The following is a 17291-nucleotide window of genomic DNA, read 5'->3' as shown; positions in this document are numbered from 1 at the left end:
GATCTTCCAGTAAACGATCAAACCATGCTGAAAATGAACCTTTCATAATTAAAACCTCCCTTTACAGCAAACGGAGCCCCTGCTTGTGGTAATTTATCGTCATTTAAAAGAAAACACAGAGGAAAATCAGAGCGGGTGGATATTTCCATGTTTGCCGTGGGGATGGATGGGAGCGCTCTCAGGGCAGCTCACCGTGTCCCCGAGGATCGGGCGTGCAGGAGGAGCGCTCGGAGCCGTGGCCAGGAGAGGGTGCTCTTTGGTTGGCTTTGGCTTTTTCCTCCTTCTCCCGAGCCCCTGCTCCGACTGAGGATGCTTTGAGATCTCCTTCCACACACACAGTTTTATTTTAGGCTCATTAGGATGAAATCCCGTTTTAAATAGCACAGCCTAGCTGTGAGAACTTCGGTGCCAGCAGAAATTCTTGCTCAGCTGCGTTGAGCAGAACACCAAAGAAGTTTAAGTTCCAGAGGTCCTTTGTGTCTCCTACCTGGCTCTTGTGACAGAAAGGTGACTTCAGCTAATAGAGTTCTGTTCCCTGGGGTCTTCAGAAAATCCTCGGGAAAATGAGAGGCACATCCTGCAAGGATATTTCTGGGAGCGCTCACAAAGGGGAAAAATATCTCAGCAAAACGAAGAAATAAATCCTCCTTGCACAGCAGTTGTTCTGTTTAAAACAACCTGAGTGTTATTATCTAATTATCAGCCTCGCCCTCCTTGCAGGTGAGTGTTTTTGGGAAGGGAGGAGAGGGGAGCTGGCAGTGCCAGGCTGGACCAAACCTTCTCCTGTGCTCCAGCTGCCACTCCAGGTCCTTGTCCCCGCTCTCCTTGGACCCTTGTGCTTCCGAGGGAATTCTCACCCTGCTCGCTGGGATGGGTAAAGCAGGGACAGCGACACACATCAGCCCTTTCTGGCATTTCTGGCACAAACCAGCTTTGTGTGGCTTCCCATGCCCAATGTCTCCTTTTCCACTCCTCAGCCCTGGCCTTGTCCGTGCTGGGGATGCTGCAGCTGCTCTGTGTGCAGGTAAAACAAAAGGTTTTAATTAAAAGTGACATTGCTGCACCTTGTGCTGCCAGTGACAGTCTGGTGAAAGGTACCTGAGACGTGTGGAAGCCACTGTAGGGTCCTGCCCTCCTGCTTGCATCCCAGCATCCATGTGCTTCCCATGCTGGCAGGTGAAAACATCCCCTCAGTTTTTCTTTTTTAATGGAAAATAACTTTTCTGACTAAAATCATCCTGCAAAGCATACAAACAAATATTTGTAATGCTAGTTTTGGCCAAAATCTGAAGGGAAAAAAGGTCATTCAGAGCTCTTGGAGCTCTCAGCAGACAAGGACATTGTCCAAGCTTTTCAGGGGAAAACAAGTTCACAGATGTAACTTTTCCAATTAAAAATCAATTTTTGCCAGAAAGCCGCTCTGATTAGTTTTAATGAGAGGTAAGCAATGGTAAATGACATCCTGTGTCTACAAATTATGCGTTTGGGTTCAGAGCTGCCCTGCAGCCTCCACTTAGCACCACGAGGACCTGGATCAGCGCCTTGTTTTGTAGCGCTGTGACATTTGCAGGATTCGCAGGAGCCGGATTTCTGCAGGGCACTGCCCATTAACCCTGCCTGGCAGGGCAGGGAATTCTCAATTACTCCGTGCCACGTGCCCCCTCCCCGTCTGCATTTCCATTTAAAGCTTGGCTTTTCGGCTCTGGAAGAATTGAAATCCTTACAGGAACCACGGCACGGGTGGGTTTGTGTCCTGTTGTGTGCCACCTTTGGGGCTGTGCTGTGCAAAAGGGAATTTCGGGAGGGACCCAGCAGCCTTTCAGCCCCATGTGGACTTCATTAGCCCCTAATTTCCTAATGTGTGTCCGACATGAAGCTTAAATGCTCCTAAATTGTGGGGAAGAAAGCACAGCTTAAAACGACATTTTCTCCCCAACTCAAATTTTGTGCATTCAGCCAACAAAAAAAAGTTCTATTTCCAATTACATTGCTTTTAATTGTAAATATAATTATGAGTGTTGAGGCATGCATTTTTAATTCTGAAACACAAACTCATATTTCTACCAACATATTCCAGGGAAAAGTCAAGCAGCAAAGAGTTTCCCACTGATAAGAAACTGCAAAACTTCCATATCTTCCATTTTTCTGGTTTGCTGCTCCTCAAAAAGTGACTACATCCAGAGTAGAAAAACCAAACCACCCTTGATTTAATAAACACAAATGATTTGAAAATATTCTGGTCAAATCTGGAGTGATTGACTTTGTTTGGTGTCCGTGATCTGCCAGCTGAAGGGGGACACTGGGCACAGCAGTGAGGGGGCAAGGGCTGGACACTGGCCTGTGGCCACAGCCAGTGCCAACATTTGTACATTTTTATATGGTTTATGCTCTTCATTTTACAGGCAGAGCCACAATGATAATCCCAGCCTGGAGGAGTTTCCAGCTCCTGTAAGATCAAACTCTGGCTGATCAAATCCTGTATGATCAAACCCACTGAATTTCCTTCCACAACTTTTTCTTTTTTAAATTGAACATTCACCTCTCAAAAGTTCTCTGAACCCACAATTCTCCCCCGACACCAAATCCCACAAGGTTGGAAAGTGCTGCAATCTGGGGGGCACACAAAGAAAATTCCAGAGATTTGGTTAATTCTTAACCCTAAACCACCGAGTGTGCAGTGACAGCTGTGATTCCTGCCCTGTCCTGAGATCCCTCTGAATCTCTGGCATGACCAGCCCAGGAGCAGCCTCAGGATGAGGTTTGCACCTTTAAAAACCAAACAAGGAGAGCAAACCCCAGCAGGGCTGGCCATGCCCTGTCCCAGGGGCACCAGGAGGATGCAGGGCTGCCCTGGCCAGGGCTGAGCACACACAGAGCACAGAGTCTGCTAAGAACCCTGCAAAGGCCAGCCCTCAGGGACTGCAGAGCAGGGCAGGCAGCAGGAATCAGCACAGCATTCAGCCTGACACGAGTTCTGATCTGCTGAGGAGCTGAATGGATTCAGGCTACGCTTGATAAGCTTATCTTGAAGTAAGACAGAAGCTGGGCTGCTGGAATTCCTACTGTTGCTCTGTCATTATACAGCTGAAAGTCAGGAACTGTCAAATGACATGAATAATATCTGTCCGTATTTAATCCAGCCAGCTGCTGACAATTGCCTCTCACCCTTCCCCTCGGTGCTCGAGCTCCTCCAAAGGGTTTGGAGCGATCTCACTGAATTCAGGCAAATCTGTAGCTGCAGAACCACGCTCCAGATAAGAACCTCACTGTGTCTGAAATGGAGAAAAAGAGGAGATAGCAGCAAGCACAAGAAACTACAGAGATAATTCTTCCTGGACCACAGCAAGGAAAAATGTTGGAGATTGTGCTGACACTGGTGACGTTACAAATGCTGTGGGGCTGAGGATAATGCAGAGCAGACTCTTTTCCCCCTCCCCATTTCGAAACAATCACATTCTATCTTCTTATAAGATATGAGGAAGATTGTTATCTCACATAATGAAAAGCAAATGACAGGCAGATAAACTTAGGAGCTGTTTATAAAGCCTTGTACAGTATTCTCCATGGTACACAGATAAGGAAATCGCATAATTGAAATGGCTACAAACAGCATTAAAAAGGCATAGAAGAGGAAAATGAGGAGATCAAATGCAGAAGGCAGACAAATTTCACATTACTGGTGGAGGCATTTGGGCACTCCTCTCCTCGTGGGAGCTGAGCCCCTCCTGCTCCTGCAGCCTGAGCCCCCAGCCCCATTGCCCTCCTTCCCAGGGACCCCGAGCTGTGACACTTGGGCTCTGGAACAACCCCCAGCTTTACCTTCTCCTCACCATTCTTTGCCCTGTTGTGCCTTCAGAGATCTCCCTGTGCTTCTTCTGAGAGCACGAGTGGAAGGCTCCAGCAGCTGCTTATTGTTCTCTGCAGAAACGGGAGAAATTCAAGTCCTTTGCTGTCTGAGTAAACAGCAAAGCGTTTTCTGAACTTTCTCAAGCACAGAAATACCATGGAAATGTTTTCAAGCGTAGGTAGAATAACAGCAGAGGAGTTTCTGCTCTGAGGCAGATTTAAATGGAAACCTCATGGTTAATGTGAGATTTCCTGCATGTCCCAGACCCCCCAGACCTGAGCCAGGGCCCTGTCGTGTGTTCCAGTGCAGCATCTCCCAGGAACTGGAATTCAGGTCACACTGGAAGCCCTTACACTGCAATAATCTTCCCTAATTAGAGGAGGAAAAAAGAACTCAGCTGGACAAATGAGCTAAAATCAGGAGAATCTTGAACAAACATCTCAAGCATTAATCATTTATAGAGAAAGAAGAAGAAAATCATCAAAATAATTGAGCAATTGCAGACAAATGTCACAATGCCTTGTATTGCCAAAATCTCATCATTGGAAATGTATACGTCTGATTTCCAGGTTTATTAATGAAACAAAAAGGCATCTACAACAGATAAATAATACATCATATGGAATTCACACAGTCTATTTATAATAGAGATCAGTGACACCTATCAACTCACATTAAATCACATCATGCAGATTTTGCCTCGTCTGCACATTGTCAATCTCTGCTTCCTCTTTCCCTGCCGTGGTGACAAAAAAGTCACTTGAAAAGAGTTGTCTCTCCAAAATCCCTGCAAGAAGGCTGAAAAGAGCAGCAAACCAGGCAGACTGGGGGCTGGGGAGGTGCTGCCCACCCCTCCCTTGGCCCAGGAGCAGCGCTGAGGGCACAGCAGGGCCTTGGCTCACACACTGGGAAATCAGGGTCACACCGAGAATCGAGGCCGTGCGATGAGTCAGTGCCAGGTCTGGGAGCAGAATTGGGGTATCAACCTTCTGAGCTGCCAAGCTGAATTCTCCTCCATCCCTGACCTGCGCCCTGATGGAAAAAACCATGGAATTAAGCGGGTTCTGGAAAAGAAGGTTGAGTTTTTACGAGCATCACCATTAAAACATAACGTGGGTTTAGAAACATCCTTCAAAAACAACATAAATAAGTTATTTTGCAGAAGAATTATTTACCATGAGAAGAGATAGAAGTTCATAAACCAGCTCAGAGATCTGTAGGGGAAACATTCTCATTGACATCATCAGAAATGGGGGCTGAGGAGGCTGAAACCCCTGGATTTTGCATGCAGCTCCTAAAATATAATGAGTGATCTAACATCAACAGACGTCACTGGCTGTGGTAATGTCTGTGGCAAATAAATAACAGTGGAACACAATAAAACTCCCTGTAATGCACTCTGCTGTAATATTGATGGCAGCATATGGCAAACATCTGACAGCTGTTGAACAGATGTGGCAATTAGCAAACCTTCTGGCCATGCTGGTGGGATTATTATGCAACACGTTCTCCAGGAGAAGCTCTCGCTCTGCACGAGGGCACTGCTGCTCCCAGGCCCCTTCCAGGGCCCACTCCTTCCTCACAACCCCACTTTCTGTTGGCGCTGCTGCCTCGTGGAGGATTCAGAGAAATCCCCAATTTAAACAAGAACAATATCAATTCAGCACTGGAGCAGATACTTCAATTATAATAGCTAATGGACAAATTGAGAGATAAAAAGACTTTTCTATCATGTTGAAATTCAATGAACAGTTTTCAATTAGGCTCTAAGTATAAAAGGGGAAAAAAGGAAGATACTTTTCCTTGATGTTAACATTGCAGGAGAAGATGAGAGTAACTTCACTTTTTCATTATACAGAAGAGGTGCATATAATGATGCATATTTAAATTATAAATCAGGTCACTATCTGCCAAATGAAAGCAATATCAATTAGAGCTGGGGTGGATCAGGCTTTAAAACTCCTTATATTTAATGACAAAAGTATGACTGTTACCCTCACCCAGCCAACAAAGGGATAATTTAAGGCAGTAAGAAATCAAAGAGTGATGTCACAAAAATAAGCCCTCACAGCTTTTTGGATGGGATTATTATAATTAATGGACTTCCAATGACTTTTTTTTATATTTTTTTGCAGGTTATGGGCTTTCACAAAAGCATTTATTGCAGACATAAAACATATAAAGCTCTAAAGAGTGGGTTTGAGTAAGGTTGACTTGAGGGTCCTTAGCCTTTCTACTCCAGTAATTCCTGTAAAATCAGAGTTTCATTTATAGGCTCAATTTATAACGTTGAATTTATGCCAGTTCATCTGATATCAATCATGATAATAGCATGATCTATTGTATGTCACTTGTGCTAATGCAAATTAAATATCATTACATTACAAAAAAGCCTTATGTTAAAATAACACGGAGTGTGTAACTCGAACCAAAAAAATTAAGGATGAATTAGCAATTTGGGTTGATCATATGTACAGATAATAAATGTAAACCCTTGCATATCTTATATATAAAATGGTATGGATGCTGAAAAAAGGAAAGCTAAGCAAAAAATAAAATAGATTAAGGTTTGTGTAGCAAGATTAACACTGATTTTCCCTCTTCCTTGTAGTTAAGGTCGAGTAGTGAGCAGTTTATTATCTTCCTTTTAACCACTGTGGTTTTGAACCTCTGCCTTTGACACAGGAGCCCTGGGAACCAGCTTTTAAAAATCTTCAGATTTTCAAATGTCGTGGTTTGAATCCCCCTATGTCTTTATAAATTACATCCCCACACTCTCATCATGGTAGCTGTGCATTTGGGTATAAAACTCTCCAATTCAGGGCAGCTGAAATGATGAGTCCAGCCAGGTAAGATAGGGTGAGATTAAATGCAACCAAAGATTTTGTTTAAAATTGGTTCTTTTTGAGTCTCACTGCAGTCCATGCCCTCTCTCCCCTGCTGAAGGGGCAGGACACCCTGTCTAGATTAAGTAAGAGACATTTCCGTGCATAATTGCAATTTTCAGTGTAAAATTTGGGAATATAATAATAATAATAATAATAATGTGATATATAATAATAATAATAATAATAATAATAATAATAATAATAATAATAATAATAATAATAATAATAATAATAATAATGTGATATTTGTGCAGATCCTCATGCTGTAAATGTGCTGCAGTTTTTGGCAGAATGAGCATTTATCAGCTGTGTCTCCTGAGCATTGCACACCATTCACACAGCCCAAACCCCACAGGGCTGCTCTGCAGTTTGTTCTCCAAGTGAGGAGCAAGGTCTGTGAGCTCTGCTGGCCAAGGGGCTCCTGTGGTGTTTTTGGGTCTAGATCAGAGATTTTCCTTTGCAGGTACCTGTGGGGGTGAGTCCTGCCTGTGCTGAGGTGAAGCTGCTCTCAGTGCTGTGTTTGTGACTGTGAGCAGTGAGAAGCTTCCTGTCCCTGAGTGTCTGAGCTCTTGGCCATCAAACCTCAGAAATGGGGTGCTTTCCTTCCTCAGGGGGAAAGCTGCTGCAAGAGACTTTGGGGTCACCTTCCAGTGCCTGAAGGGAGCCTAAAAGAACATGGAGAGAGTGACAGACAAGGGGGAATGGCTTCAGACTGCCAGAGAAAAGGTTTATTTCAGAGACTGGGAGGAAATTATTCCTGTGAGGGTGGGGAGGAATAGAATAGGAATAGAATAGGGTAGAACTCCCAGAGCAGCTGTGGCTGCCCCTGGATCCCCGGCACTGTCCAAGGTCAGGTTGGACACTGGGGCTTGGAGCAGCCTGGGAAAATAGAAGGTGTCCCTGCCGTGACAGGGGTGCAGCTTTCAGGTCCCTTTCAGTGCAGGTCACTCCATGATTCTGTGATAGCAATAATAATAGTAATAGTAATAATAATAATAATAATAGCAGCATTCCCAATAACATAATAAAGACATTCCCAAACCTCCTGAACCTCCATCCAGTGCCGCTGTCCTGGGGCCTGGGAACCTTCATAGAGAAAAAGCAGATAATTTTTGCAGTCGTGGCTGCTGAGACTGGCTCGTGTTGTGCTGGGATCCCCTTCTGTCCCCGACTCCTGGAAGGAAGGGAACAGCCAGCACAGTCCTTGGAAGGAATATATCAGTAAATGATCCACACCTGGGTCAGTAAATGATCACACCTGGTCCCACATCTGATGAAAGTTAATCTGCTCACATTGTAAAGTTCAAACACATGGATGTGGCTGCCAGGTTGTCCTGGTTATACCAAAAATATCCCAGTCCTTGAAGGAGGGGAGCCCCCAGCCCAGCCAATCCCTTGCAATGCTCTGTGGCTCTCTGTGCCAGGGTTCACATTCTGGGCAATGCCTTCTCCAAGTTTTACATACTTACCTGCCCTCCTTAGAGGTGGAGAGGGGAAATCTGGAGATGAAGCCTGGCACGAGGCTTTGCACATCCCCTGGCACACACAGCAGCCTGATCTGCAGAAGCATATTCATTATTTCACATTTTCCTCCTTCAGATGGTGGCACTGCTTGTTTCAGAAGCAGAGCTGACACTCTTCACTGCTCATCGCTACAGATGTTAGAGAGATTCTTTAATGTTGGAAGGAAACACAAACCTCCTAATGGAGATCTTGGCAGCTAAGTGAAAGGAAAATAGATTGTTTTAAAATATATTTATAGGTCTTTTAACACATATATACTTTGACAGTGATCTGGGAGTTTAAAAAGTCTATTATTAAATTTGTTTTAACACCTCTGTTTACAAAGTTTCATATGCTGCTTTCATTGCCTGCTTCATGCACTAAAATTCCAGGTTTTCCATTGCATTTGGACAAACCTCAGCGTATTTTCATGGACCTCTTGGAAACTTTATCCCCAGTTAAAATAAACCCAGTGCTAGTGCTGGGTTTAACCCTTTGCCACGAGATGAAACACAGTGTTTACAGATCCAGAAAGGTCTTAGATTTTCATTTTCATTTCTGTCTGGTTCCAGGTGGAAATTCTGCTGTACTGGAATGGTGCCTCAGAAAATGCCAGGTTCTGAGGTGTCTTCCCATTCCAGAGGAGCTGACAGCCCCCATCAAACCCCTCTAAATGTGCCTTGGATTTCCCATGAATTATTCAGTCTGCAAATAATTTATTAGGTGAATTTAACCCCCTTTTTCTGTTCACAGATTGCCCCTGAGCATCTTTCAGCTTTCTCTTTGAAATTATTAAGTGGGTATTTTTAATGAATAATTTTGAGGATCAGACTCTCCACGACACAGAAGTGCTCAGATCTGTCTGAGGGGCCTCTGTGCTGCTGTTCAGGTGTGACAGGGCTGGGGGTTTGCCTCAGAAACCTCAAAAAAGGGTGAGGAGAGAGGTCAGAGCCTCAGCATTTCTGCTTCTCAGAGCTTGGCAGGTGCCCCAGCCACAGCCCTGGCTCCTGTGCTGCTCACCTGGGGATGCTGTCCTGCACCTGCAGGGGGATGCAAACACCTCTGGGGCTGTTGGACCCTAAACACAACCAGCAAAGTCCTTGGAGCACCCTCAGAATGCAGAAATGAAAATCAGGGCTTGTGCTTTGGATCTGCAGAGAATGGAGCCAGAACCACCTGCCAGAGGTGTCCCTGTGTGACAGGAGCATCAAAACCACAACTCTGAGAGCTGATGGGGAAACTCTGAGAGAGCAGCAAATCTCCAACATCCCAGGGAGGTCATGGAGATGGGTTTGGTTTTGGGTTTGTGTTCGATTTTGGGTTTGGTTTTGGTGCCCTGCCAACTCATTCCATTCCTTGGGAAATAAGAGCAGAGGGAAGATGGGGTGGAAAAGAGCAGCATCAAAAGTGCCAGCACCACGAAAAGATAAAACCAAATCAGTATTCAAATTACATGCGTGTCTCAATTTTGCTTTGTTATTGTGTCACTATTTTGAAAAGCCCAAATTATGCTCATAAAAACTTAAGCTATCCATACATATGTATGAAACCCTGAGCTTCAGCAGGGCTGAGACAGACAAATCTGGGAGTGGGATTCTTTTCAGGCTGTGAGAAGCAAATAATAATCAAGTGTAGATGAGTTGTGTGAGATATTGGGCCTGGAACCTCCTCCTTTGTCTGGCTCTCCTGCAGGAGGCAAGGAGCAGGCTAAAGGAATTCTGCTGTCCCAGCTGGGGACTCAGCCCCGAATCCAGGACAGTGAAAGCTGAGTTCAGTGCCTGGGCTGGGCTTTGCCAGCATCCTGCTGCAGTAATTCAGCTTTGTCCTCACCCAGGTTCCCCAAGCTGGGCATGGAGCAGCTCCTGTAGGATGGCTTTGACAAGGGGGAAATTCCAGATGTGTTCAGTTGTAAATTTACAATGGATCTGTAATATAAATAATAATGCTTTCTCCACAGGTGCGTGATTTCATCTTGAAGACACTTTTTTCTCCCTGTTGGGTTTTTTTTGATGCTCTCCCTGCTCTCCCCTCTGAGGATTCACAGCTTCCCCTCCTGCCTCAGAAGATCCATTTCTGCACACACTCCCTGCTGTTGGAAAGCCAGGGCTGTGGCCAGTCTGACAGCTTTGACTCCCATTTGGAGAATTCAAGGAAAACCAGCAGAAATCTATAAAACCATTATTAACAGGTTTGCTAAATGGACATATTTCACCACTTTGCCAAACTTTTGAGACTGAATTGTTTTGGACTGCAGCCCCCAGTTTTGATTAGAGCCTTGTAAGATAAATATTCAGTAATAACACCTGTAACAAAAGTGGGGAATGCATTTCCACCCCTTCCTTCAGGAAAATGTTACCCCACTCAGTGATTGCAAAGTGGCCCCAATTCCAAGAGCTCAGTTGCAGCCTTCAGCACATTTCTGGGGAAGATTAGAATATTCTCCCGCATTCTGTGATGAATTAGCTGTGTTTGGTTGTATTTTTGAGGGGGGCAGGGGGAATTACCATATCACTATAGGCACAAGAGATCAAATGTATGATTAAAAATATTTATAATACTGATGTGGAAAAGAATGATATGTTAAACAGATAAGCGTATAATAATGCATGTCTTACCCATAAAATTTAATTTATCCCTTGGGCAGGGCATAAACTTTGCTCAAGAACAACATGTTTTCCATCTATAGATTGCAGAGCTAAACTGCTTAATTTTACAGCAAATTGATCACTGCTGTAATATTTCAGGAGCAAAATGATCCTCAACAGTCAGTTCAGTTTCAAAAGCCCAAATTTATAGTTCTGCCTCTGATTTAGTGATAAGGTTTTTTAACATATTGGGCATTTCATCACTTTCTATCGGGAGTCAGCGTTGCACCAACAAAGAAATATTTTTTGAAATCAACAACAACAACAATAAAAAAAGGGCCATAAATAATATAGATCCAACTGACAGAAGAGTTTAATATTCCCTTCAGCCTGGGAGGAGATTACTCAGGTTCCTGTCCTTGTGCTCGCTCGTCCTGTGCAGGGGACCTGCTGCTCTGCTCCCAAATCCCTCCCCAGCTGCTCTGGAAACTATTCCCCTCCTTTTCCCCGGTGGCCAAACTTCATTCCACCCAGAGCACATAAAATTTAGTGGATCTAAAGTTACTTGACACTTCTGATATGTTTAAAATAAATGTAGAGGGATTTAATGATGTGAAAGTTCATGACTCAGTAAAGATTGCTCCCTCGCCAGGGTCTGAGGATAGACACCTATAAAATCAAATTATTATTATCACAGGAGCCAGGAGAAAAAAGTAGGCCCTGCTGAGCTCTATTCACAGAGATTTTGCATTCATTATGCTCCATCTAGTTATGAAACAAAGGGACCAGGTAGGCTGAAATCTCAGAAGGTTTTCTCAAGTAATTCTCTGCAGCAGCTCTTTGTGATTACTACAGTGAATTTTTAGAAATCCTATCCTTGTGAAGAGGAACAGGAGACGTCTCCCTTGCCTCAGCGTGGCTGTGAGTGCTCATTCTTGAGCAGCACCCCCTTAATTAGGGACTGTGGCAAAGCGGAGGTGAAGGCACGGAGGGGATTTGCTCTCTTGAGCGGAGAATTCTGGCAGGAGTGACTGGGAGTGCACCCAGCCCAAGCTGTGTGTGATGCACAGGGCAGGCTTTGGGGCTGAGGAGAGCACCAGCTTCAGCTCCCTGCTCAGCCCCACAGCTGCCCTGTCCCTATGGGAGCTGCTGGCAGGGCTGTGGGCACATCTGTGCACAGAGCATCCCAGATGTTCTGCACAAAACATCCCTGTGGCACTTCCACAGGGCAGGGAGCTGCCCAGAGCTGCTCCTGCCTTCCTGCAGGGTCTGCACGCTCACCTGGACATGGAAATTGGGGCCTTTCCCTGGCCCTGGTGCTCCTTTGGAGGCTCCAAGGGTACCAGGTCTGTGCACAGTGCAGTGGGAAGGTTGTGCTGTGTAACAAAAACAAGAGAAAGATCAAATGCCAGCAGGTTTGTTTTTGGTGTGTGAGCAAAACAATAATTAAGTGTGCATATTTCACCTGCAATTATTTACAACTGGAGTTTAGACCAGGAGCTGGGTAAGCCCTGCTGGAAGCTCCAGGATGGAGTTAAGATCAGGAGCTCTGCTGGGTTTCTGTGCCCTGCTCTGGCCCTGTTTGGTTTGGGTTTCTCTGCCCTGTTCTGGCCTTGTTGGGTTTCTGCGCCCTGCTCAGGCCCTGCTGAGTTTCTCTGGCTTTTTTGGGTTTCTCTGCCCTGTTGGTTTCTGTGCCCTGTTGGTTTCTATGCCCTGCTCTGGCACTTTTGGGTTTCTCTGCCCTGTTCTGCCCTGTTGGTTTCTATGCCCTGTTGGTTTCTGTGCCCTGCTCTGGCACTTTTGGGTTTCTCTGCCCTGTTCTGCCCTGTTGGTTTCTATGCCCTGTTGGTTTCTATGCCCTGCTCTGGCACTTTTGGGTTTCTGTGCCCTGTTCTGCCCTGTTGGTTTCTGTGCCCTGTTGGTTTCTGTGCCCTGCTCTGGCACTTTTGGGTTTCTCTGCCCTGTTGGTTTCTGTGCCCTGCTCTGGCACATTTGGGTTCCTGTGCCCTGCTCTGCCCCGTTGGTCTCTCTGCCCAGGCACACACGGCCCTGCCTGGCTCCTCACCTCTGCATTTTCCCTGAACTCCATCTGATGCAGCTCCCCACAGCCCCCTCAGCCAGGGTTTGTGTTTGCTGCTCCTCCTGTCCTACATATGTCAGTAACTCCTGCAGAGTCAGGCTGTCTCCCCTGAAGAATTTTGTGTTGTCATCACTTCTGAGCCCCACTCCAGTTGCTGCCCCTGTTAATTCCCTGCAAAAGCTGCTCAGTTTGTGCCACCAGCAGGGCTCTGCTGGCTCTCCTCCATCCTTTGGCACACCACACAAAACCTATTTTCTGGACATAAAAACCGCACAATTTCTTGGCTGATAGATCAAATATTAAAGTCTTAGTTTTATATCAAATATAAAGTCTTAATTTTAATATTACAAATATTAAAGTCTTAATTTGTTATTAGCTGGTGGTGTGTGTGCTTTTGTGGAGATGCTCTTTGCCAAATACCATAATTCTCCCCAAAACAAATGCTTTCACTGCATTCTTTACACATTTTTGTGCCCCTGCTTTTTAAGCTCTTTCAGAATTATAACCCAGGACATTACAGAAGAGAGATTTTCATAGACACAAATGGAATTAAATGTCCAATTCAATTCACTTTTAATTGGACTGAGCAACTAGAAAGCCTTTGAAGAACTCTGCTACACTGAACCTCTTAATTTACCCTGAACCTGGTTGTTGATGAAAATCCCAACTCCTCAGTTTCCCTTTGCTCCAGTGGCCACATTATCACCCACAAATATCCAAGGAGTCTGGTGTTAGTTCAGTTCATACCTGCCTGAGACACAGACTTGCTCTGATTTTCTACCTTATGGTCAAACAATAGAGAAATGTAACTACAATGAGCAGGAAAATCAATAACTTTTACATCACTCTTATTTTAGCAAATAAGTTATTTGTTAAATAAGTTATAAATTTGTCAAATAAGTTATTCTATGTTTCAGTCAAACATGATTTCCTATTGCCAAAAAACCTCCCTGTTTTGTAGTGGAAATGGACAAGTGGGGATATTTTTAGTAAAAGGAATATTTTTGAAGTTATTTCTTTAAATTATAGTTGTGCTCATTAGGACAGACCTTAACAAAATGCAGTTCCTGATTAAAATAATTACAGAAACTTGCACAAATTTCCCCAGTTCTTTTTGATGCATATAAAGATAAGTAAAACAGATCTTTAATATATCAGAAAGGGAAGCATCCAGCCCAAATCTGGTACCAGGAAGGAGTCAAAAATAGAAGTCCAGTTTGCATCTCTGAGAAGACAATTGGGATTTTGGAGATTCTGGCTCAAGGCATGGGAGATGTCCTAAACCAAGGATAACAGGAGCACCTTTTCCCCACATTCTCTCATTTTTCTCTCCAATCCATCCCCTTGGTGTGTTTCTGTGGTGGGGCAGGGCTGAGCAGAGCAGCCCCTCCAGGCTGGCTGATCTCTGCCCCTGCTCACCAAATGCAGATTTCCCTCTCTGCCTTTGCATTCCCCATCTCCTGATAAGGGAGACAAATGCCCTCTCACTGCCAAGGCCTCCAGGGAGCTCTGGGGTGCAGAGGATATGTGGTGATGGTATCTGGAGCAGTTTGTCCCCCTGCCCCTGGCAGGATTGATTGCTGTATCAGGAGTGATCCCTGATGGATGGCTGCTGGGGCTGGGCATCCCTTAGAAGTGAGGATGATAATTCACTTTTACTGATGCCACTGAAAGGGGAAGTTAATCTATTAAATTGTTTGGAAGTTTTACAATTCCCCATGAAGTGTTTCAAGCAAAGCTTCTCCACCTCTGCCACTGCCTGACCTGCTCTTTCCTCTCCTCCTGCTCTTCATCCATGGATTGAGCTGCTGGCCTCGAGCAGGGCCTGCAGAGCCGAGTGCTCCTGCCCCTGCAGGGCCAGGGGGATCTGTAGCAGGTAGGGCCTGGCGTTCAGAAGATCTCGTGATGTTACAGGAAGACAGGGCCCCTGGCCCCTTAGATAAGAAAATTAACATAGGAATGTAGCCCCCTGAACCGGATTCCGGTAACTTTCCACTTGCCCAGGTAACTTTGCATTCCCTACTAACCATAGATGGTAAAGACAGACCCCCACCTGACGTAGAAGCCCCCTAGACTATAAAACCCCACGGGAAGAGAGAATAAAGGCCTTTGATCCTCCACCATATTGGTGTCCGCGTGTTTCTTAGGCCCGAGCGACCCCGGGGAAGGGGGTCGCCGTGCTGTTTCCTGAAACCAGGCCGCCTGCCTTGTATCAGAAGGCAACAGGGATCCCACACACACATCAGGGTGATGGGAACATTGGTTATGGGGTTACACATTACAAGGGCTGGGAACGGGAGCAGCTCGGGGTCACATTTAATGGCTGGGCTTGGCCAGCCCCTCTGTGGGCTCAGGGCTGGGCTCCTGCTCTGCCTTCCCTGCTCCAGGCCCTGCAGGGCATTTCCTGTGCTCGCCTGGGGCTGGGGGCACAGCTGGCACCTCCTGCTCTGCCTTTCCCTGCTCCAGGCCCTCAGGGCCTGTATGGGGTGCCAGAGCCACAGCAGTGCCCACAGCCCTGATGGGACAGAGCAGGGGTGCCCTCCTGGCACAGCTCCTGCCTGCAATGATGCTCTGTGACGCCCCAAAGGCAAAGCCAGCCCAGCCCCAGCCTGATGAGGAGCAGGGACAGATGGAAATGAGAGGAAATTAGAATAAAAGAAATTAATATTTGACGTGTACAAGCGTATGCACATAAATATAAATACATTTCTAGCTAAAATCAAATAGTTTCTCCCCAGAGTGAGGGAGCTGTGGCTGCTGCTTGGGTTGTGCTGTCACTCCTGGAGATGATTGCAGAGCCCCTCAAATTGCAGCACAGCCTTTTACCCACCCTGGTGCCACCCATCTTCCCTCTGTGTCAGATGTTGATTAGGGAGGGCTCTGAAAGCTCAGCAGAGGAAAAAGCTGGAAGACAGAATTATGATAATGGAGAGAGACAAAGGTACAGAAGAAAGGGAATGGATATTATCAGCATGTTACATTTGTGTGCAAGGAGCCAGACAGGATTAAGCTGTTTTGAATAATGCAGCTGACAAGTGCAATGAAGAAAATTTGCCAGGGTTGGACTCCACCCCAAAGAACCCAGTTCAGTCCATGTCTGACATCATGGACCTGGGGTGGGATGCATCAGAAATTCTCTTACAGGGACAATGGCCACAGCCAAGGCTCCTCTGGCACAGTCTGTGCTCCCAATGAACTGGGCAGGCACTGCCCAAGCTGGGCTCAGGTACCACTGGCAGGGCAGGATTAGTCAGATAATAGAGATAGCTGGGTGTGTTCTTGCCTGAACAAGTTTTCACTGGAAATTATTCAGTGTTTAAACCAGTTTATACCAATTATTCATTATTTGAACCAATTTCTTGTGTGCAAAGGCACAAGTGTTTGCCAGGAGGATTTTTTGAGCTTCAGGGAGATTTTCTAGTCCCAAGCAAAGGCGCAGAACCAATGGTAAGATAAATCACTCACCAGCTCTGGGGGTGTGATTCAGATGCCTCCATGAGTTTGGCTGCTCGTTAAAATTCACCTTTTGTAGGCCCTCCTGACACAGAGCAAACAGAGAGAGAAATGAAATCCCAGTTTTTGGAGTATTTCCCTGTGAATTCTCTGTCCATTCCCTCATCCCACCCCTGCTCTCTGGGGAAAGGGGACAGTGCCAAAGTGCCACTGCAGGAATAAAGGGATTTGCTGCTGCCTTTGTGGCAGGTCAAGCAGAAAGGTGCTGCTGTGCTTCCCCTCCCAGCAGGGCCGGGGTGCTAATGGATCCAGGGGAGCTCAGAGCTGCAAATCCCTCTGCCCACCCCACCACTCCCATTTCAGCTGCTCCAGCTCCCCACCCTCACACTGCCCAGCTCAAAGGGAATCATTGGGAATAACAGGGAAAATCAGTGTTTGGGGAGGTGTTCCTCACCTTTGCAGTTCCTGTGATGTGGAACCAGATAATCCTGGTGCCTTCCCATGGGAATCTCTGAAATTCCTGCCCAGCAGGGGAAGGTCCTTTCAATTCTGGCTTTCCACGTTGGCACAGATCTTCTGGAACAGGAACTTTGCCTCTGAAATGCACTGAGGAAATAGCAGGGGATCTTCAGGAAGCATTTCTAAGCAGTGATAACAAAATCAGAGCACAAAGCTACCTTTGCCTCAGATCAAAAATACTGGGAAAATAAATAAAAATGTCTAAACAACTCAAACTGAGCCCAAACCCTCAATTCAGCCTTTGCAGATTTCCACATTAGTCAGTGGAGAAGAGAAGGGAGAGTCAATGGAAATTATAATTAATAAATCCATAGAAAAATAGGTGGTTCAGATAAAGCAAAACCCTGAGTGCAACTTTGCCTCAAACTGAGCAGAACCTTTCTTACATTTCAGAAAAGTTTGGAGCATTTTTTTTT

General features: G+C 45.7%; 1 long non-coding RNA gene across 1 annotated transcript; it reads right to left on the bottom strand.

The window, feature by feature from the left end:
• Positions 1 to 16959, bottom strand: LOC113459891 (uncharacterized). The gene is made up of 8 exons (XR_012583010.1): positions 16811 to 16959; positions 16369 to 16441; positions 12105 to 12199; positions 8205 to 8455; positions 3820 to 3918; positions 3166 to 3272; positions 1099 to 1238; positions 1 to 1014 (listed from the first exon to the last, which is right to left on the bottom strand). It is a non-coding gene; the product is annotated as an uncharacterized LOC113459891 (long non-coding RNA).
• Positions 16960 to 17291: the final 332 nt, after the last annotated feature.

The sequence above is a fragment of the Zonotrichia albicollis genome, chromosome 17 (genome assembly GCF_047830755.1).
Source record: "Zonotrichia albicollis isolate bZonAlb1 chromosome 17, bZonAlb1.hap1, whole genome shotgun sequence".
In the NCBI taxonomy this organism is placed as follows: Eukaryota; Metazoa; Chordata; class Aves; order Passeriformes; family Passerellidae; genus Zonotrichia; species Zonotrichia albicollis.
The sequence above is the reverse complement of the archived record's forward strand: the minus strand, read 5'-3'. Positions and strand labels throughout refer to the sequence as shown.